Below are 21991 nucleotides of genomic sequence, written 5' to 3' on the forward strand. Positions count from 1 at the left end.
TCTGGAACTCAGATCCCTCACCTGCAAATTGGGGGGATAGGAATAGTGTCTGCTTCTTAGGACAATTGTGAGAATTAAATTAATTCAATCATATCCAGTGTTATGGGTACCTGGCACCTAATAAATACTCAGTAAGTACATTTATCATTATATTATATCATTTTAATATTATGTCCTGATCATCATTAATATTACATTTTACCCTGCAAGGGTTCCATCTGAGACTGCAAGAGGGACAGAGCAATATTCTCTCTAAAATGCAAATTTGCTCTCATCACTCCTTGGCTGAGAAAGCCTCAGTGAGTCCCCATTAACTTCTCTGCATAAAGAGGAAGGAATTTCTGCTTATTGAAGGCCTACTCTGTGCTAAGTAACGGGCCCCTGGTGACCGCTGCTCGTTTAGCCTGATGGGTAAGACCTTTATCCGTTGGCCCTATTTTTATTTTAGTAATTTATTTATTTATTGAAGAATAATTGACAGGCAATATCGTGTTAGTTTCAGGTTATGACATAGTGATTTTCTATTTATATACATTATGAAATAGTCACCACAATAAATCTAGTTACCATCTGTTGCCATACAAAATATCACAGTATTATTAACTATATTCCCTATGCTGTATGTTACATCCCTGTGTGATATTTATTTTATAACTGGGAGATTGTTCCTTTTATTGCCCCTTATCTTGCTTATCTTTTCTCCCCTACTCTGCCAAGCAAACAAACAAACAAAAAAAACCCAAACCCACAACTCTACCTCAAAGGATGGCTTGTTCTTTGATGTCTCATTGCCCTTTTCTCCTCAGTGCCTTTGTACTTGTTCTGCCTTCTGCCAAGGATGCCCTGTGGGTGGTGGCTGTGGATCTGGAGAAGAAGATGGGACCGGGGAGAGTTTGGGGATTCCCACAGGGGGTGGTGGACACAGCCTGCGTGAGAGCCCACTGGCCAGTCTGACTACAGGGGGCTGACTTTGGTGGAATTCTGCTCCACCACTAGCTGTGTGGTCCTAGATATGCTCTATAATAGCTACCCCATAGGTTTGTTGTGTGGAGTTAATGTCTGACCTACTGTGAGTGTCAACAGATGTTAGCTGTTCTTGCTTTTGCAGTCTTTCCAAAGATCTGATATAATTTTTCCTGTTTGGAGTTCTCTTACCAGACTCAACACTGGACTGGCTTTCTTTGCAAGGAAAGAGGAATTGGAGAAGTTCAATGCATCAGGGAGGTCCAAGCAGGGGTTCCTTGTCCTGCCTAGCAATTCCTGCAGCCTCTGGCCAATACTGTGGGCCAAGGACGGTTTCCCTCTCTCTTGTCTGTCCATGGCAGGGACCCTGTCCTCAGTTAGTGACTATGCTCCTTGATGTGGCTATTCCTTGTGGTGACAGCTAGGTAACAGACACAGGGTAGACTCACGAGACATGGAGACTATGTGTACACAGACCTGCTTGCTTATGGATGGATTTACCTGTCGGTGGATGGGCCACTTGGTAACCAAATGAGAAGTCTTTTTTTTTTTTTTAATATTTTATTTATTTATTCATGAGAGAGAGAGAGAGAGAGGCAGAGACACAGGCAGAGGGAGAAGCAGGCTCCATGCAGGGAGCCTGACGTGGGACTCGATCCCAGGTCTCCAGGATCAGGCCCTGGGTGGAAGGCGGTGCTAAACTGCTGAGCCACCCGGGCTGCCCTCAAATGAGAAGTCTTTATGGACCAAAGTGAATTGCTGATTTGACATTAGTGAGTAATCCATTTCTGCTCAAGAAAGGTGGCATATGTGTTTTTTCATCTTGCTGGCTTCACAGGGCCAGGTTCTCAGAGACTGATAGGTTGCAGGTACCTCTCACTGAAACAGTGAAACTGATGAAGTGCCTTAGAAAGAGCAAGGGTAACAAAGAATGGGGGATTTAATTCAGGAAGCTATGCTGATGTGCAGTTCATGTCCTCTTGGCTCTCTGATTACTGGGCTCAACATTCAGGAGAGCTGGGGCTTTATCCTGGTTCTGTAGCTCACTATGTGACCTTGAGCCATTGGGCCTCAGATTCCATATCTGTAAAGTGGGAATAACCATCTAACTTTGCCTGCCTCCCAGAGTTATTTTCAAGGTCTTGTGTTCCTGTGTATTCATATTTGTTCACTCATTCAATTACCTTTGCTAGACCTACTGTGTCCCAGAGCCAGGCGTCTAAGGATGGACAGGATATGATCTCCTCCCTTCTGGAGCCCAGAGAGGGAGGTGAAGGTAGGGAAAATGTGTGAGTGGATAGCCATCATGAACATGACTGGCAAGTGCTTTGCTAGAAGCACGAAGAAGGTATGTTGGTTCTTAACTCTGAGAGGTCAGGGGTGACTTTCCAGAAGAGGTAACACTTGAGTGGGGTAGAGATAAGAAGGGAAGGGGGCATGAGGTGGAGGCAAACATGGCCTGGCACTGTAGAAATGTGCCTAGGGTTGAAGATGGGGTTGTGGGCATGTGGGGAAGAGGCCACCTGCAGATCAGGCTGGAGATGGGCTAAGGGTTGAGTCTTTGTCAGGGGGTGGGGGCAGAATGACTTCAGGCACTGGAGTGCAGGATCAGGTTGGCATTTTGCAAATCTCATTCTGGTGGTCCTGTGCAGGGAGACGTGCTGGCTGCCTTGACCATAATCTCCTATGACCATTTATTTATTTTTTATTTTTTTATTTTTTTCCTATGACCATTTAAGTGAGAGATGATCCAGGCCTGAACTGAGGCAGGGCTGTGGGCATGGAGGAGGACACAAGGCACATTTGTGTATGTTTGTGTGTATGCGTATTTATATGTGTGTGTTCTGGGAAAGGGCAGTTTCATTGCTTATTGAGATCATCAGAAGTACAGACACCTAGCATTTTCAGTGCTATGGCTCCATCCTTCCAGGGGATATGGAGACAAATTACAGAGGTTTATGTACAGGGATGGTCATTTGCAGTCTTGTGTATATTACTAAGAAATTGAAAACAGCCTTGTCCATCGGTTAGGAGTCAGATAACTAAATTATGGAGACCATAAAATGCAACCATTAAATGTTGTTTGCCGGCCTGTTTTTCTGAACACAGCAAGATAAACATACATGTATAGCACTTAGCCTGCTACCCCTTTGTTATTTTCTATGATTCAGAAAACCTACTGAGGTCAGGTTTGCTCCTTTCCCCTATGTATGACTTTCTATCTTATGTTACTTGATAACTATTTCATGTCCGGGTCTCTATGAACAAGGACCATTCCTCATTCTTGCTGCCTTACTTCCCTCAAGCAACAGGAGTAGGTGGCCGCTAATTATTGCAGAATTTAACTGAGGGATGTGAACAAAAGGCCTTGTTATCACCATTAAGTGATATTAAGCTGTAGGCTGATTCTTCCTCTTGTAAAAAGAAACAGTGTGTCTGGCTCATAAAGAAGCTTTTAAACTAAAGTTGTGTTAACAAAGACCTCTTCCAGAGACCTCCCTGCTTGGGGGGAGCCAGAGTACATTCAGGCTTTGTTTCCTCTGTCTTAGGGAGCCAGCTGGAGGTGAGGGGAGATGAGGTGTGCTTGCTGTCCAACCGGTTTTCACGCACAACATCTGAGCTGATGTGTTTTTGTTGGGGTGGCAAAGGGGCGGGGGAAGCTTTGCCTTACATCTACTGGGTGTTAGCACCTATGTTACCTTGTTTCATCCTCACTGCAGCCTGAAGATGAAGGAAAGACTCTGCTTCTTTTTGTAGACAAGGATACCAAGGCTCAGAGGTTGAGTATCTTGCTTAGGTTGCCCAGCTAGGATTTGGTAGAGCCAGGATTTGATCCCAGGTCTGTCTCAAACCTTGCTTTTCGTTAGCTGCTAATGATTCTCGAGTTGGGGCTGGCACCGGGCAGGTAGGCATTCTTGCTGTGTGGTTTGGCTTTGGTGATGGGTAAGGGGTGGGAACGTCTGAGTTGGGGCAGGATGAGAGTTAACCAGTTAGTACTTATTTCATATCTGCTGTGTATGCAACACGATGCTCGGTACTAAGGGACACAGAGAAGAGGCCAGGATGACGCTGTCCTTGTCTAGTTAGCCATCTGGCTGAAGTCACTCGTTCTTATCTGGGGAGATAAAGTTGGAGGTGGTGAGGGATGAATAGGAATGGCGGAAAACAAGAGGTGGAGGGAATCTGAAGAGGAACCGCCAGTGGAATAGAGGTGGCCTGCAAGAGGGTGGTGGGTTGTGAGCAATGGTGTAGGGATGGCAGGTCTGGGCTTAAGTGGTGGTTCTTGGAGATGAGGAGTGGAATCTTGATTGGGAGGCCTTGGACACTGGGCTGAGGAGTTTTGCTTGATTCTTTAAGTGATCGGGAGCTAGTAAAGGCTTTTAAATTGAGACATAACTGACATACATTATATTAGTTTCAGGTGTACAATGTAACAACTCTATTTGTATACACTGTGAAACGATCACGTGTCTAGTTAGCATCCATCACCACACATACTTAATAGATTTTTTTCTTTGATGAGAACTTTTAAGATCTATTCCTTTAGCAACTTTCATATATGTAATACAGTGTTATTAAATATAGTTGTCATGCTGTACATTATATCCCTAGGACTTATTTAATTTATAACTGGAAGTTTGTAGCTTTTGACTTTGTTCACCTGTTTTATCTACCCTCCCCCTCCACCCCCCCCACCTCTGGCAACCACATTTCTGTTCTCTGTACTTATGAGCTGGTTGTTATTGTTATTTTTAGATTCCACATATAGGTGAGATCATAAAGTGTTTGTCTTTCTCTTTTTTACTTATTTCAGTTAGCATAATGCCCTCAGGGACATTATGAGAATATTGAAAATGGGAAAATTTCTTTCTTTCTTTCTTTTTTTTCATGGCTGAATGATATTCCTCTGTGTGTGTGTATGTGTGTGTGTGTGTGTACACGTACCACAATTTATTCATTTATCTATCAATGAACACTTAGGTTGTTTCTAGATTTTGGCTAGTGTAAATGATGCTGCAGTGAACATGGAAGGGCAGCTGAGTTAGTGTTTTTGCTTTCTTTGGATAAATACTCAGAAGTGAAATTGCTGGATCATCTGGTAGTTTTTTTTTTTTTAAGATTTTATTTATTCATGAGAGACACAGAGAGAGGCAGAGACAGGCAGAGGGAGAAACAGGTTCCCTGTGGGGAGCCCAATGCAGTACTTGATCCCAGGACCCTGAGATAATGACCTGAGCCAAAGGTAGGCACTCAAGCACTGTGCCCCTGGTAGTTCTATTTTTAATTTCTGGAGGAATATCCGTACTGTTTGCCAGAATAGTTGTACCAATTTATAATTTCTACCAAGTATACAATGGCTCCCTTTTCTCCACATCCTTGCCAACACTTGTTATTTCTTGTCTTTTTGATATTAACCATTCCAACAGGTGTGAGATTACCTCATTGTGGTTTTGATTTCCACTTCCCTGGTGATGACCGATGTTGAGCATCTTTTCATGTGTCTGTTGACTTTCTGTATATTACTGAAGGCTTTTGAACAGATTGTTGATATGGTGGGAACAGTTCTAGGGTAGTTCATCCAGCCATGGTATAAAATGTGGAGTGATGGAGGGAGAGGAGAGCTGCCTCACCTCTCTAGAATGTTTTACTCATCTGCGAGAATAATGGTAGGAGGGGTAGGGATGTCCTGGCTGAGGTGGACTGGGTATGTTAGATCTACTTTGACTTGGGTATGTGATGGTCCTAACAGTAAACAAAACAGGTAGCTGTGTGTGCTAGTCCTGGGATATGTGTGACCACACTTAGAGAAGGGTTAGATTAAAGAAAAGTTGGCGTGCATGTGTGCAGGCCTGCATTTATTGAAGTTATTCACTGAGTGTCTACCATTGCACTTAAGCTAGGTGTATGGTAGTGAGCAAAATAGACATGATTCCCTCCTCAGGTCTGGCTTTGAAAGTAAATGTCAGGTGAGAAAAAAAAAGGACAGAAAAAAACATCTGAGGTGCTTTAAGAAAACAATTTACTCTATAGCCCGGTTGTTCCACTAGAGTGAAAACATTGCTTCTCACTACAGATAAGATCTTATAGAGGAAACTCCGGGACAGAGCTTTACTGGAGGGGTGGGGTTTTAGACAGAATCTAGTCCAACCCCCTTAACTTAGAGGTGAGTTAAACAATGGGCCCGTCTGGAGGTTGGGGGAATTCCTATGAGCTCTACAGCACATTCCAATAAATCTCTGTGCTTCTCAGCACTCCTGCCCTGTACCATGCTGGCTCTTCTTCCTGGATGAGCCCATCTTTCCAGCCTGGTTTTTGCCCTTAGGTGGGAAAAAGGGCTGGAAGAGAAAAAGGGGGATAGAGTGGGCATTAAAAATGGAACAGTGAGGGGCGCCTGGGTGGCTCAGTTGGTTAAGCATCTGACTCTTGATTTTGGCTCAAGTCATGATCTCAGGGTGGTGAGATCAGGCTCCATGCTGGGTGTGGACTCTGCTTGTGATTCTCTCTTTCCCTCTGTCCCTCCCCGCTTTTGTTCTCTCTCTCTCAAAAAAAATAAAAAGTACAAAAAAGAAATGAAACATGGAAAGTGTTTCAAACAGGGCAACCCACAGAGTAGCAGCCTCCCTTCCTCTGTGGGTCAGTGAGGCCTCAGTTTAGAAGTTTATTATTTATTTATTTATTTTTAAAAAAGATTTTATTTATTCATGAGAGAGAGAGAGAGAGGGAGAGGCAGAGACACAGGCAGAGGGAGAAGCAGGCTCCATGCAGGGAGCCCGATGTGGGACTCCATCCCGGGTCCCCAAGATCATGTCCTGGGCTGAAGGTGGCGCTAAACCGCTGAGCCACCCGGGCTGCCCAGTTTAGAAGTTTAAAGAGGCTTTGGCTGGACTCATGTTCTTGTCAGTTGCCCAAGGTTTGATAGATAGCTCATTCCCAGGGCTTGTTTCTGAAGGGCTAGATGGTATGGACCAAGATGTCAGTCACTTCAGAAGACCACATACCCTAAGAAAGTCCAATGTCTTTCCTTTGAGTCTTGGGGCTCTGGCCAAACAGCTCCTGGTATGGCTACAGCTCAGGTCTCTCAAGTACCCCTGTCTCAGAGGTTCAGGACCTCTGGCTCAGCGAGGGTAAGTAACTTCTTGGAGTCTGACAGTAAAGGGTGCAGCCAGTGCTGGAACTCATTCTGTATGCTTCACTCTGTGTGCTTGTGGGCCAGCTGGAGGCTGCACTGCCTGCCTTCCTGGGTCTGGGTGGCCCAACCCTGTGGAGGTCCTTTCCCAGATGACCAAAGCCTGGCTTGTTTGATACTCACAGTGGTTGGGGAGGAAGACCCTGGTTGAGTAACTAGAGGGGAGAGCACCACCATGAGAGGGCTTGGACTTTGGAGGCATAGAGTGTGGGGTGTAGCCCCATCTGCCCCCTTTACTGGCTGTGAGATTCCCATGAAGTCACTTACCCTTACTGAACCTCAAGTCCTGTACCTGTAAGATGGGGTGAGGGAATATTAACACCACAGGATCATTGGAAGGTGGAAATGTGAGTGTGCTCAATGCATAAGGCACAGAGCCTGACATAAGAGGCAGGTGCTCAGTCTAAGTTCCAGGATGAATGTGCCCGTTAGTCCAGCATGCAGGCTATATGGCTATATTCTAGTATGCTTCCAATCAGAGGGGAACCCCTCTTTTTTCACTACTAGTCCTCTTTTTCCCCCACAAATCCATCTAGGTCCACGGATTTGCTAGAGGCCTTGCAGTCCATGCTTCTTTGGGGAACCCTTTGGTTTATTATAGCAGGCCATATGGTTATTGACCAGAAGGTTTCAGATTTTTCAGGCATTTACGAAAATTAGCTGCTCGGTGACACCACATGTGTCTTGGTATGTTGGTGTCTATTCATCATAATGTATGTGGAGGCATTTAGAAAACAAGGAGGCCAGGGGCTCCTGGGTGAGTTGGTTGAGCATCCGACTCTTGGTTTCAGCTCAGGTCATGATCTCGGGGTTGTAAGATCAAGCCCCGCATTGGGCTCTGTGCTGAACATGGAGCCTGCTTGGGATTCTCTCCCTCCCTGCTTGTGTTCTCTCTCTCTCTAAATAAATTAATAAAATCTTAAAAACAAAAGGCAAAGAGGCCAGATTCTAAAATATCCACATATCTGCATTTTTCCTGACTTTCAGAGAAACATTTTCAAAAGCCTAAAATATTAGATTGAACTTGGATAGCTCACTAGAACCTGAGTAGTAATAGTAATAGTGGCTAATACGGCAGTAATAATAGCTTACATTTATTGAGTATGTTCTGTACTTGGAACATCTAAGCTCAAAGAGTTGCTGAGAAGATTAACTATTTCCATATCAGAGATCAAACCAAGCCAAAAACTCCTATCACTCACTGGTGATAATAGTCATACAGTGGATTACTATGCATCCATTTAAAGTGGTGCTGTAAAATATTAACTAATGATATGGAAAATGTTCCCTGTACCTTAGTAGATAAAAGAAAATTATGAAACAGGCTGGCATTTAGAAGTTCTCAGTGTATGTTTAAACCTATACTCACACAAAGCAATACTGTCACCTTCCTCATTTTATTGGTAAGGAAATTGACTTGCCTAAAGGTCACATAGGATTTTGTTTTGGAGTCTTTCTTTCGTAAGAATCCAGCATTGTCCTCATTGTCTTCATTTGTTTCTATTTTAAAAAAAATAGACATTCTATAATCAAGAATTGCTGAATTCAAAGCAAAAAAGACAAATGAGGCAGGGATACCTGTTTAAGAACCACATTGTTTTGTTTTCATAGTTCTTACAGTTGGCAAGATACTTTATAGCATTTATAGTATATACATTCTATTCCTAGTTTAAAAAAATACATGTTTATTGTATAATTAGGAAAATAGAGACCCGTCTAAAGAAGGAAAAAAATATTTATAACCTCTCAAGGATAATCATTGTTAACATTTTTTTCTTCCTTTTTCTTTGCAAATGTATTGTAAATTTTATAAACTTGGGATTGTGTTGTACATATGGTTTTGGTTCTTGTTTGTTTCACTAATCTATTGTAGACATTTCTCCCCATCATTAATTGTTCTTCTAGTCTCTAGGGTTTTTTTTTTTTTAAGATTTTATTTATTTATTTGACAGAGAGAGAATGTACAAGTATGGGGAGCAGGAGAGGGAGAAGCAGGCTTCCCAGTGAGCAGGGAGCCCCATGCGGGACTCGATCCAGGACCCTGGGATCATGCCCTGAGCCAAAGGCAGATACTTAACCAACTGAGCCACCCAGGTGCTCCTACAGGTTTATGAGTAAACCTCAAATTTTGGACATTAGGTTATTTCCACTTTTTTTCATTATTATGAATGATGCTGTTATAAACACTCTTGCCTTTATGAACATTTCTGGTCACTTCCTTAGGATAATATCTTGGAAGAATCATTATTGGGTCATAGGACATCAGCCTCTGATAATTCACTCTTTGTTTACATTTTCTCTTTTGTAAAGAGAAAATAACCTTTGAAGCTGGTTTGGGAGGGATTATTATCTCCATTGTACAGATTGGAAGCTGAAGTTTATAGAAGTTGCAGTTTCTCAAGATAAACTACTTTGCAATGATAAAAGGAATCGCTTTAATCTGATGAGTTAGAATAGTGTAGGAGGTGGGTTCAGATTTATCAGTTTTGTCATACTATTCAGACTTTCCAGAAATTCCACTTTCTGTAACTTCCATCCATGTCGTGGATCTGCCCCCTGGCCCCACAAAGAACCAGTTTCTTCCTTAAGGATTCACAGAGGCTCCCATGTGGCCATATGCATGCCATTTTCTGAGTTAAATCTTCCTTGTTTTCTCATGAAGCATGGCTTTTTATTTATTTACTGTCTTTGGTACTAGTCTGGGCATATTGTACTTTATCAGTAATCTTCTTAAAGTGTGTATTAATCAGCACCTCAGTTTGGAAGTGACAGAAACCCAACTCAAACTAGCTTAAACAGAAAAGCCAAGTGTTATCAGTTCCAGTTCCAGGGAATGCCAGGGGTAGATCTGACCTGGTCTTGGTGCTCACTCTCCCAGGATCTGTGTATCACATCTTAGAGAAGATTTCGGTTGGCCCTGCTTGGATCCTGGGCTCACCCCTTGAACGAGTACCCCTTGAGTAGCCAACGGTTGCAACCTGACAGCATGGGGAGGTGGTCTTCACTGAAGAAGAGGGTGTGAGCAATGCATGTCTATTATATTGTGATATGCAGGATTGAGCACTGTGCGCCCGGTGGTGTCTGACCAGCTCAGAAGAGAATGGAGTCATCATCTCTCTTTCTCTCAGCATTTTACTTCTATTAAGACAACCTAAAATCAAAAGAGGTTCCCTACTAATGTGTAGTCATATTACATCAGGTGCTAATGCTCAGCCTCTCTCTCCCCACTTGTACTGTTTTGTACTATTTTTGCCGGGACTCAAATTTAGGTTTTTAAGCTTATCCCTGTTAGGTTTCATATGGCTATTGGGTCCAGAGAATCAACCTGTTGAGACCCTTTAGCCTTAATTCTGTCATGTGGCTTACTGGTCTCCCTCTAGCTCAGTGCACTCTGTAGTCAGGTGATAGATGTGATTGACATTTAGTGGGGGAAGGGGGGAAGGGGGGATGAGGGAATGAAGTAGCTCCAGGCAATCAGCTGCATTAAAAGAGCCAGAATCTTCTCCTACCTCTCCCTACTCCCCAAACCTGTACAGTTTGTGTGTGTGTGTGTGTGTGTGTGTGTTGTTTTATTTTTTTTGTGTGGCCCATGAGGTCAGCTTTCTGGTTCATAGTATGTCAGAGCTTGCCAGGAAGGACATCAGGCAATCTGATTTCCTACTGAGGCCCAGGATGGACTTAAGTTGAAGTAGGAAGGATCCAGGTTAGATATTAAGAACTTGTTGGTATGGATGGGTGTGGGAGGTATGCTGGAGGAAGCGTAGGTCCATTTCCAGAGACTGCAGGCACTTGCAAGTACCTGAGAATTTTTCAGTGGTATAGGGTGGCAAGCAATGGATTGGAAGTGCCCGTGAGCCTCATTGAGGGTTTAGGTTGATTGTGTCAAGGCTCCTGCATGCAGGCAGTCTTGGTGGTGAGGGGTAGCACTGGTGTTGCTCTGCTGAAGACTCCAAACTGTGTTGTTCAGCTGCAAAAACAGTTTTCTTCCTTTGCAAGCAAGAAACACAAAGCAGCCCTTCAGAGAGGACAGCTGGACGTGCAGCAGTCCTGGCAGGATGTTGTGCTATCTGATGCAGCATAGGGTGAACCACCCCGGATGGCTTGGCAGAAGCAGCGTTGGGCAGCAGCCTCCGGAGGGCTGCCTGGAGATCAGGGAGCTGTGGGGGGAGCCTTGCCCTAGAAGGGCCTGAGTCCATGTAGAGGGACAGGCAGGAGGCCTCATCTAGGCACTGGCTTGCCTTGAGTGGAGCAAGAATGACACCAGAGAATGGCCTTTTCTGTGTGGCCCAGTGGGTCCAGTGGAGCCTTGTATGCCGAATGTGTGTCTTTGTGTCTAGAGTTGAGCCTGCAAGCAGTTCCCTTTTAGTGGTCTGGGAGAAGAGGGAGGCAGTTCCCTCTGAATGTGGCCGCCTCAGGGGCACCTGGGTCTCTCACCTCGAGTGGGCCTGCCAAACTACTCAATGCTTTGGCAGTCTGTCCTGCTGCCATCTAGGTGACTTCTTGTGACTTCCTAGTAACTCTCTGTCCCCCTGTCCACACCAGATCCCAGTTAGATTTTGGGTTTTGGCTTGGGCTGAATGTGGTTTTATCTGCTCATCTTCGCTCTTGTATTCTGTCTCCCTTCCTCTCTCTCCTTCATTGTTTGTGTCACTTCTTTCCCCTTTGCTACATGCTCCGAGCTCCCCATTCCACCCCAAGGAAGGTCAGTGGCGGTTGGTTAGACCAGGACCAACTTCCTCATATTTAGATGAGCTCCTCTTTCAGGGCAGCAGGGTAAATGAATTGGGTCTAGAGTCCAAGGCTGAGTTTGGCTGCAGAGGAGGAGGTTGAGGCAGCCAGCTGCCAAGTTTGTGTGTCTAATGGGGGTGTCTAAATCACTCTGGTACCTGGAGGATGCAGGACAAGTGCTTAGTGCTTGTCTGGGGCTCGTTTTGGGCTCCTGGGCTGTCAAAGAGGAAACTGGTTTGCAGGGCACTTTTGCATTGGAGAAGGGGAGCAAGACAGCTGGTGGGCTATTCTTTTCTGGATCCTGGGTCCAGTGGGACCCTGGGCTCCCTGGCAGGAGGTGACTTGTGGGCGGACCTCAGGACTGGAGAAGGGTCTTGTGGCATCAAGCAGAGCTGTTTTCTCCCTTCCCTTTCCTCAGCCTGGTGGAGAGCTATAGCATTTGTCTTTGATGGGGTGTCTCTTTAGCATTTGTCTTTGATCGGCACTGCCCAGACCTCACATACCCAGCTGAGGGGCTATTTGAATTTTGCTTATCTCTGCTTCAGGAGGAAAGAAGCCAGTTTGGGAAAATGTGAGTGGGGGGAGGGGGAGTTGCTAGTTGAGGTTTGCCCTGGTGAAATGCTCTCTGGGCTGTTCCTGGAGTTGCTGGAGAAATTATATGTTAATGGGAATGTTCTTTTCTAAACGTTAACTAGCAAACCGAAGAAGTGTTTGCCTGTTAATAATGTACCTGGTAAGCTGTTGAGCTGAACTTTCACAGCCAATTTAAAAAACAAGGTAGGGAATTAAAAAAAAAATAGGACATCCAAAGCGCGCGTGTCCTGGAATGATTTCCATGCTTCTGTTGAATAAGTGGTTTTGTCAGCACAAAAAGACTTGGAGGCTTTCAGTGGCCCTGTTCTTGTTGGTGGCCTTTCCAGGAGGTGCTGATGGTTGGCTTCCTGCCCCTGAAAAGTAATTTAATGTGTAGCCCATTCGTAGATGAACCAGGAAGCCATTTCACCACTTTGTGAAGCCATAAAGTTGGGGCAGCTTTTCCCATGGTGGGAAAGGCCCGTCAAAGTGGCTGAGGCAGAGCAGGGAGCTCCCCAAACCCTGTGCAGGCAGACGATGCAGGCATAAGAGAGCCATAAAACCCTTCTGGCCCAGGGGGGTGGGGCTGGCTGAAGGAATAAAGCAGGGAGTGGAGTTTCTGCTCTGGTATCTGAGATGACAAAGTCCTTCTGCAGAGTTTGCTTTGGAAAAGAGAAGAAGTTAAAACAAAACAACCCAAATCTCTGAATGGAAAATTTAGGGAAATTGAAACAAAGACTCCTCTTGGATTCTGAGTGGTGTGTGTTACTGCAGGAGATTGGTGCCTTTTGTTAGAGTCCCTGGATCTCAGTCAGGCCCCCTCTAAGCTTAAGCTCCTAACTTCACTTTCACAGTCTGGCTACTGACTCCAGATGTCCTTGTACCTTGCCGGCTCTGCTGGTGCCTGGTGGGCTTGTGGTTCAGAGCGTGGCACCTGGAAATGAGCTCAGAGAGTGGACTTTGCCTGGCTTGTGCCTACATCCCTCAAAGTGCCTGACACTAGGGGTTGCTTAGAGGATGTTTGGGGAATGCATGGGTGGTTACTTACAACTTTGTGCAGCACGTACACACACACACACACATACACACACACACACACACTCCATGCCTCTGGTCCTGCCCCTGCACCTGTCCTGTCTTCCCAGCCTCATCCAGAGTTCTCCTCTTGCCTCTTGTGTGTCCTCACCCCTACCTGTGTCATTAGAAGACCTAGTCCACGCTGAGCAGACATTTGCACTAGTGTTTTATGTCCACTGCCTCATTTACTCCCCACAGCCACCCTGGGAAGTAGGTGCTAGTGTTATTATGTGGTCATCTTACAGATGAAAAAATCAAGGTGAAGAGGGATTAACTAATTTGCTCCAGAAGTTAATGGTGATACCATGGCTTACCCACAAATATCTCTGATTCAAAAGCTGAGTTCTAAATTTCTAGGCTGCAAATCTCCCTTTTTCCAGGCTTTCATCTGGAATAGAGAAAAAATGCTTCCGTTCTCCCCTCCCTACTATTCCACTGTTTACAGGCAGCTGTTTCTCACTTCCCGCTGGCATAGGAGCCCCCTAAAGATGAGTTGACAGTAGAGAAGTGTCAGGCTCTGAAGGGTTTGCGGTGGTGGGTTTTGTGAGTTTCTTTCTCCCCGTTATAATCATGGCTGTCGGTATAGTATATAAAAATCAAAAGAAAAAATCAGAAGGAGAAAATGGCAACAAAGGAGGGGTCGGTCTAAGATAGGAGTCTTCAAACTTTTTTGATCATGTGTATCCCATTAATAAATTAGCATGTGCCCTAATATATGTAGACTCATTTATAAATTTTATACACAAACTGCTGTGCTAATGTACCTATAAGACACCCACACACACACTTAAAAGGATGATATAAAAATAAACGTGAATAGGTGTTCTAATATTTTCTTTCTGAACTGCAGTAGGCCATCTTGAGTACCTCAAGGTTGAGAATGCCCCACTTTGGAGTCCCCTTTCCCCCCCCCTGCCCCCCCCCCATTATCTGATCAATGCTCTGTGACTATAGAGCCCTGTGAGAGAGGGCACCTATGGCTGGACCTTCCATTTTTAGGTGCTCTGATTCTCAGAAGCATGTAAGTCCTGGCCTAGCAGCCTCATGATTTTTGCTTAGAGTTTTACCAAATGGACTGGAACCAAGGGGGAAGCTCTCCTAGCCACTGGTCTGGGTGCAGTCCTTTGCTGAGCCCTTCTGTCGGTCCCAGTAGTTTGTGAGTCATCCTAGGGATGACAAGGGAAAGGCTGTTTCCTGGGGCTTGGGTAGAGCCCAAGGATTGGCGAGGATGTGGAGAAATTGGGACCCTTGGGTTTTGTGGACAGGGATATAAATGGTGCAGCCACTATGGAAAACAGTTTGGTGATTCCTCAACCATCTAGATAGAATTAACTGCATGATCTAGCAATTCAACTTCCAGGTATATACTCAAAGGAATTGAAAGCAGAGATTTTACAATAGCCAAAAGGTGGAAATAACCCAACTATCCATCAACAGATGAATAGATAAACAAGATATAGTATACACATGAAATGGAATAGTGTTTGGCCATAAAAAGGAAGGAAATTCTATAACATGGATGAACCTCAAAGACATGCTAAGTGAAAGAAGCCAGACAGAGAAGGACAAATGTTGTATGATTCCACTCATAGGAGGTGCATAGTCAAATACATAAAAAACCAGAAAGATTAGGAGTTACCAGGGGCTTGGGGGGGCTGGTGGAGGGGAGGGGGGCTGGGGAGGGGGAGGGAGGAATCAGTGTTTTTGCTACTAATGGTTATAGTGTTTCTGTTTGGGGTAATGAAAAAGTTTTAGGGGCACCTGGGTGGCTCAGTGGTTGTGCCTATGTCTTTGCCTTTCTCATGAATAAATAAATCTTTCTTTTTTTAAAAAAATTAAATCTTTAAAAGAAAAATAAAAAGTTTTAGAAATAAATAGTGAGGAGGGTTGCACAACATTGTGAATATAATAAAATAAGAAAAAACATTTATTTAAGATTTTCTTTATTTATTCATGAGATACACAGAGAGAGGGGCAGAGACTTAGGAAGAGGGAGAAGCAGACTCCCTGTGGGAAGCCTGATGCGGGACTCGATCCCAGGATCCCGGGATCATGACCCGAGCTGAAGGCAGATGCTCAACCACTGAGCTACCCAGGTGCCCAAGAAAAAACTTTTAAAAACGGAGAAGGAAGTGAGGACAAGAGGCTGGGGGTTGGGGTAGAAGGACAGGTGGTTGGTTACTTCTTTTGTCTGAATGTGGTGCAACTGTGGATCAGATGCCAGGCTGTCCCCATCCCTGTGGGTACCTGGTGCCAGGCATTAGGGCTGCTAGAATGGGACACCTGTGGCCACACCCTGGCCATTCTGACTGGATATACAGATAGCTTTCCAGGGCCCCAGGGGATTGGTCATCAAGATTTAGGCCATGAAGTAGGTCTATTTGTCCCCCTTCTTGTCCCCTCTCCCCAGTCAGCTGATGACAGCTCTGGTCCTGCAGCCCAGCACCCTGTAATCGAGGACACACCTCTCTGGCTGCTCCATTGTCAGAGCTCTCTGATTTTCAGAAGCGGGTAATGGTTTTCCTCGGAGGGTTAGGATCATGAAGTAGGGCAGACAGGCTTCTTTGGAGTTAAATTTAGGGCTTAGAATCCAGGGGTGGCTGAGAGAAGCTGTATTTAACTGCTACCCTACCACCAAAAAAAAAAAAAAAAAAAAAAAAAAAAAAAAAAAAAAAAAAAAAAAATTGTCCTAAATTAAGCTCGGTACATGGAACCTGAAGATACCTCAACCAAATTGGAACACACGCCTCTAAAAATAAAAGATGCTGAAATCTGGAAAACACCACGTATGGCTTTTTGGTCAGGTGCTTGTTTCTCTGCTTTTCTATTTTTGCCACCCCCTGGTCCCAGGACTGGAGTGGCACAGGGACAGCGTCACCCTCCTCCCGAAGAGTAAGGCCTTGTCTTCCATGATCCATGGTCCCTGGGATGGGGAGTAGAGGCTTCCTGTTCTATAGATAAGGAGGCTGAAGCCAAGAAGTGCCATGACGACTGTCTCATGGGTCACAGTGGCCACTCCTGCTTCTCATTCCTCACTTTCCCAAAATTGGTTAGCCCTTGGTTCTCTTGGGGATGGGTACCTACCTTCTCTCAGAAGCCCCCTTAGTACCACCTACTTCCCAAGGCTCCAGTAGCCAAGCCCAATATGTTTGTTGGGCACTGTGATTTTTCCTGTTGCTCCTGAGTGCTGGCTAGATCGGAGTGCAGAGGGGATTCTCAGAAACACAAGTACGAGGGCCACATCCAGGTGCTGGTGTGCACAGTCAGAAACTGAGCTCTCCGGAGAGAAGACTGGGGGTGGTTTTAGGAAGTGAGTGTTGCATGGAGAAGACAGGAACCATAGTGAAAGAGGGGCACTTACTGCATATTGGGCCTGTCTCTGAGGGTCTTCATACAGACGGCCTCACGACAACCCTGAGAGGTGCATATTTTGATCATGCCCAGTTAGAGTGAGAAAATTGAGTATCCTGCCCAGGGCCACCCAGTAGGCAAGGGATAAAGATGGGATCCAACCCCAGGCAGCCTGTCTCCAGGGCCTGTGCACCTAGCTGTGTGTAAGCCAGTCATTTCTGCCAAAGCCACAGGGCTGCCTCCAGGTCTGAGGCACAGAGTTGGGACTCAGGGCCCCGGTGCTCCTCCTATGACCTCCTGATTTGGGAAAAAGGTTATAATAAAGGTTGCCCTGCTCTCTTCCCCCACTTACTCCTCTTCTGGAGTGGTGGTTGTGTCAGCCTGACTTTGGCATGCAGGCTCCTGCTTTCCATCGGGGGCATTTTGGTGGGGCCCACCATGACTACCTACCTACCTTTGATAAGTGTTCACTCATATTGTCTCACAACTGCCAAGGAGGTAGGTATTACTGCTCCCAATTTACAGGTGAGAAAACCGAGTCTCAGAGAGGTGAACGTCTGGGCCACGTTAAATAGCTAATTAATGGCAGAACCTTAATATGATCTCAAGACTGTCTGGCTCAAAGTCTGTGGCCTTTCACCCTCTTCCCCACGCAGTGCAGTGGGGCTGCCGTGACCTCCCTCACCCTTGGCTCTGCCAAAATCCTATCTCTGGCTTTGATGATGACAGGGTGGGTCTGAGGGCTAAGGTGAAAATAACATTGCCCTTTCCAGGGAAGATGCTGGGGGCAGAGACGGGGGAGGAGGGTCCCCATGACCTCCCCCCATGTGTCCTGATGCTCCTGTCCTGGAAAAGTAACTGCTAGAGTACCCCCCACCCCTTTGGGTGTGGCTGGGGGTGTGTGTGCAAGGCGGAGGGCCTCTTTTCTGGGCCACTTCTCCGGTTTCCTGTGGCCCGTAACTGTAAACTCTCCGGAGTTCTCGGCCAAGGGAAGCAGAGGGAGGATCAGCGCCCTTGAGGGGCCGAGGCAGGTGTGAGAAGCAAGTGCTCTTCCCTCTCTGAGACTTGTCCTCTGATGAGGCGCATGGAAGCTGGTATCAGGATCACCTGGGGCTGGGAGCCCTTCTGCAGCCCTTCCTGGCTGAGTTGCTGAGACACTGTCCTTTCTTTAGGAGCCTTGGTCTTCCTGGTGAGTGGCAGAGAAATAAGCTTGGGGCGGGGGTAGTTTGGGAGACTCACTGAGGAAACTGCTGGATGCCCTGATTTTTCTAAAACTTGAGGGCTTTGTGTTTTGGGAGAAAGCTGTAGCCAGAAAACAAGGAGGGATATGTCTCAGAGGATCAGGCTTTTCAGCCAGAGACCCCCACGGGCTCGGTTGGCAGTGGGCTTCCTGAAAGGGCGCAAGGGGGAGTTGCTGGCTGGGTCTGTTTTTGGGGAACACAGACTGGAGATGTGGAGGGTGGGGACAGAGGTGATGAGAGGAAGCCCAAAGTTTGAGGGCAAGTTTGGGTTCAAGGAGCTCGCCCATAACTAGAGTGAGAGCTTCTTGCCCACCCTGGGCTGGCTCCCTGTGTGCCTCTGTGCCCCCATCTGTACTTTGGGGGTGAAATTCTCTCTTGGCAGCTTTTCTGCTCTGTGGCTTTAGAGGTCTCAGCTGCCGGGTGTAGCTGTTACTGTTTGTTGTTGTCATTATTTATTATTTAAGCACCTCTCTTGTGGCCGAGCAGGGGCCTATGGGTAGAGTATCACCCTAGATCGTGGGTTCCCTTTCTCCACTGGACTCTACAATCACCTGTTTGTAGTTAGCATCTCCTACTTGCCGCCGGGGTCTGCACCAGGTGTTCCCTGTGGGCTAGTCAGGGGAGCCAAGGAGCCTTTCTGGAAGTGGGCCCCCACAGCGCTTGTGTCTGTTGATGTGGTGTGCGTGTCCTTCTCTCCCCACTCTGTTCCACCCTTCTCCCCCCCTCACTCTCATAGTGCCTGGCACACAGCTCTCGGCAACCAGGTAGTCAATCCAGCGGGGTGTGTGGAATCTAGATCTGTGGCTTCTCATCTCACTCTTGTTTCCTGGCCCAGCTCAGGCCCCGGGTGCTGTATCTCCTGCTCAGGGTGCCAGACGCTTGGGGGGCTGTACTGGCCTCTCCTGGGGCGGGGACGTTTGGAGTTGCCCAAGCAAGAGGCTGCCAGTGCTTGGGCATTCAGGACAAAAAAAGAATAGGAGTCGTCATCCGGGAGATAAGAGGTCGTGGGAACTGAAAGGACACATGGCTCAAGGTGGACAGAAAGGCCAGTTCACAGCAAGGAGTATGGTTGGTAGAGCCGTGGGAGGATGTGAAGGTGTGTGTGTGCATGCATCTGATCTTAGTGGCAGTGTGGAGGGCTGGGTGTGGCGTGCACAGGAGTCGGGGCCAGCACTCATCCTTGGGTCTTCCGTGGGTCCCTTGGGGTCCGTTGGTTTCGGCTCTGAAAATCCATAGGTGTTATCTGGGCTCTTTCCCCTGGGTTTGACCTGGGGTAAGCCATTTGGAGGCGCTGACCTTTGAGGGAACCCTCAGCCCCTTCCAACTTGGAGCCACATTTTATGGGCAAGCTCAAACCAGGAACAGCACACCGATAAAGAAGTGTTTTCATTCTCAGGGACGTTAATTACTACAGATTAGATTTCTACTGAGTGGGCCTTTTGTTGCAAGACCCTTTCTAACCAAGGTGGTTTCAATACTACTGTGGGTTCAGTGAGCCCATTCAGGTTCATTACTTAGGTCTGTTACCACCTGGAGGATTCAGCCCTGGATGTCATTACTTATGGCCCCACTGGGTCTGTTTTTTTTGTTTTTTGTTTTTTTAAGATTTTATTTATTTATTCATGAGTGATATATAGAGAGAAACAGAGACACAGGCAGAGGGAGAAGGAGAAGCAGGCTCCATGCAGGGAGCCCGATGTGGGACCCAATCCCGGGTCCCCAGGGTCACGCCCTGGGCCGAAGGCAGGCGCTAAACCGCTGTGCCACCCTGGGATCCCCTGGGTCTGGTTTTTCAAACTTGGTTTAACTCCTGGCCTGGCATCTTCCTGAGACATCACTCTCGTGGGGTGCTGAGCCTGGAAAAAGATAACCCAAGCATGTAGACACGTTTTCTCGGCTCTGAATTTTATTAAACATTTACAAATGTGTTTTCTTCAGTTTCCGGAGGTAATCTGGCACAAACAAGATGGGCTTTGAGTGTTTTTTCTAGTTGTCATGTGTATTTATAATTCCATCAGTTCCCAGTCTATGGAAGAGACTGGAAATGAATCAGGCAGTGGTGGTAGGGAATCCAGGCAGAAAATGGGCAGTTGGTGGCCCGTCCCCAAATGTGAAGACACGTAGTTTCTGGCTTGGGTGGGGTCTGGACTCTCACCCACCCGCAGCCTTGACACTTCCACTCTTGCGATGGGCACTGCTTGTGCTTCACACTTTTCCTTTTTGATATTCTTTCTCTGGTTGCAGCTGCTGTGTCACTAGGGAATTAGCAAAGAAGAAAATAAGTCACCCATAATCCTACCACCCTAAGATAATAGATAATGAAAGTCAAGATCTTACCATATTTCCTTATAGATTTTTTGGGGCATTTAAAAATAATATTGAGGTGTTACACTCTCTCTATATGTCTATATCTTGCATTTGCAGAACAGTTATTTCTTATTGCAGAAACAATGCACATTTGATTGTAGAAAACTTGGAGAATACAGAGAGAAAGCACAGAATGAAAAGTAAAAATTACACTGATTATTCCTCCATCTAGAGCCAAGCATTTTTTTGGACTGTTTGTTTGCATACATTGCCAGTCTTTTTTTCTCAAGGATATATAGCACATTATCTCTCCCCACAAATCATGCAAATACAGACATCCTTTTTTTCCCCCCTTTTTACTTAAAAATATCCAATAAATGTGTGTCACGACATGCAGTTTTCTGAGACATGGTTTTTGAAAAATAATTTAGGTGAAATTTATGTAATGTGAAATTAACCATTTAATACATTCACAGTGTTGTGCAACTACCACCTCCATCTCCTTCCAAAACATTTTCTTCACTGGAGAGTAAAACTCCTTACCCATTAAGCAGTTTCTCGCCATTTCCCCCAGCCTCTCGCAACCAACCAATATTTGTAGATTTATCTATCCTGGATATTTCATGTAAATGGAATCCTACATAAGATGTATGTGTGTGTATGTTTGAGACATGGTTTTTGATGGCTGCATGGTATGCATTTTATCTTTTTGAATAGGCCCCAGGTCTTCAGTGTGGGGTCTCACCATCCAGGAGCTGGGTTACCATAATTTATCTAATCCCTTGCTTTTGGACACTGAGGTGGTTTGCAGGTTTTTAATACCTACAAGGTAATAATGTGTTGAACATCTTTGTGCATAAATTTCTTTTTGTATTTCAGATTAGCAAGGACATGTATTCTTTAGTATGTCTATGCAGTTTAATTTGAAGTCATTATGAAGTAAAATCTTTTTTTTCCCCTTGGGATCATCTGGGCCTCCCCCCCCCCCCCCCCCCCCCCCCCCCCCGCCAAATCTTTCTGTTCTCCAAGGGCAGCATAACTTTTGCAGAGACTGGTTAAACTGCTTTAGATGGAATTGACAGGGCTGGCCAGTGCTTGCGGAACATGTAACCACCAGAGACTTCAGGTAAAAGTGATGGTGCTGCTTCTCATCTCTCATCCAGGTGCAGGAAGTGCCAGAGTAAAGCTGGCTGTGAGATGTCCCATGTAGACATTGTGGTGAGGGCACAGCCAGGAACAAGCTTCCTGGAGAGGCTTCAGACCTCCTGCAAAATTTAAGGTTGGCACGATTTCCTTTATCCTTGTCAAAGACCTGGATCAGGGATTATTAAAATAGGAGCTACCTTTGACTACTACTGTGGCCAGGTGAGCCTAGGATCATTGAAGGACGGTTAGCTGGTTCTGTGGATTGGGAGAGAGAGCCACAAAACCAGCTGATGGAAGGAACACTGAAGTGAAGTCTTTTTTTATTTTTTATTTTTTTTATTTATTTATGATAGTCACAGAGAGAGAGAGGCAGAGACACAGGCAGAGGGAGAAGCAGGCTCCATGTACCGGGAGCCCG

General features: G+C 45.9%; 1 protein-coding gene across 13 annotated transcripts in view; it reads left to right on the forward strand.

The window, feature by feature from the left end:
* PLEKHA7 (pleckstrin homology domain containing A7) overlaps positions 1-21991 on the forward strand; it is a 220197-nt gene that overhangs the window by 28940 nt on the left and 169266 nt on the right. The gene's annotated exons all lie outside the window — the stretch shown is intronic.

This window comes from Canis lupus, chromosome 23 (genome assembly GCF_048164855.1).
Source record: "Canis lupus baileyi chromosome 23, mCanLup2.hap1, whole genome shotgun sequence".
NCBI classification, from domain to species: Eukaryota; Metazoa; Chordata; class Mammalia; order Carnivora; family Canidae; genus Canis; species Canis lupus.